Raw genomic sequence first — 1,543 nt, forward strand, 5'->3', positions numbered from 1 at the left:
TTACTACCAGAATAATCGTTAGATAAACTGAGCAACATACCAGAAGATTTTAAGTTAATCCTATTGTGACGTCATATCAATCGAGCACTTTGCTAGCATGCAGATTTTCAGTTAGCATTATTGTTTAGACCGTATTCAGACCAACTGAGCATCGTACTAAAGTTTAGATTGTAGAAAACTTTATCAGTTTATATTTATAAATAGTTAGAGTAAGAACGGTACTATTGTTTAGACCGTATTCAGACTAACTGAGCACCGTACTAAAGTTTAGATTGTAGAAAACTTTATCAGTTTATATTTAATAAACAGTAAGAGTAAGAACAGTACTATTGTTTAGACCGTATTCAGACCAACTGAGCACCGTACTAAAGTTTAGATTGTAGAAAACTTTATCAGTTTATATTTAATAAACAGTAAAAGTAAGAACGGTACTATTATTTAATTTATTCATTGTGTATTTTTATTTGTTTATTTTTATTTACTCGATGAAATTTGAACATATAATTATTAATCTTTAATATGTATCAATACCTGGTATTGTAGGTTTTTCCTAAATTTGCTACATAATGTTAGACTTTAATGTTCATAAGGCTTAGTAAAGCTGTGAAAATATCATTATGCTAAATGAAATATTTGATAGAATTATGCTTGTTTTTCAACTAACATTTTTGAACACTTTCAATGATGATATATATATTTTTCTGACTTATTTACCAGGTTGTCCGAGTGTGTTATTAGTTAGTTGCACGTAGAATATTCTCTGTTTTTCTCGAGTGCGTCTCATATCCCATTATTTTAGTATTATTCCAATTTATTGTATGATTGTATTCCAAACTTAGGAGCTAAACTTAATGTAAGTTCCGTTTTACAACATATGAATAAGAGATAAGATTATAATGTAGTGTTAAAAATATAACAGGCCTAACATAATATCTTAAGACAAATGTAGATAATTGCATCATGCTTCTAAACGGCGTCCACGCCATAACAATTGTTATTTGTCTTTTTCTTTCTTTATAAATTATCCTGAAAAACGTCACTAACCTTTTCTATAGCTTTATAAAAAGTATCTAACCTTTTATATAGTTTTATAAAAAGTCTCTAACCTTTTATATCGCTTTATAAACAGTATCTAACCTTTTCTATAGCTTTATAAAAAAGTCTCTAACCTTTTCTATAGCTTTATAAAAGTATCTAACCGTTTCTATAGCTTTATAAAAAGTATCTAACCTTTTCTATAGCTTTATAAAAAGTCTCTAACCTTTTCTATAGCTTTATAAAAAGTCTCTAACTTTTTCTATAGGTTTATGAAAAGTCTCTAACCTTTTCTATAGCTTTATAAAAAGTATCTAACCTTTTCTATAGCTTTATAAAAAGTCTCTAACTTTTTCTATAGGTTTATGAAAAGTCTCTAACCTTTTCTATAGCTTTATAAAAAGTATCTAACCTTTTCTAGAGCTTTATAAAAAGTCTCTAACCTTTTCTATAGGTTTATGAAAAGTCTCTAACATTTTCTATAGGTTTATGAAAAGTCTCTAACATT

The sequence above is a fragment of the Limulus polyphemus genome, unplaced genomic scaffold (genome assembly GCF_000517525.1).
Source record: "Limulus polyphemus unplaced genomic scaffold, Limulus_polyphemus-2.1.2 Scaffold10663, whole genome shotgun sequence".
NCBI lineage: Eukaryota > Metazoa > Arthropoda > Merostomata > Xiphosura > Limulidae > Limulus > Limulus polyphemus.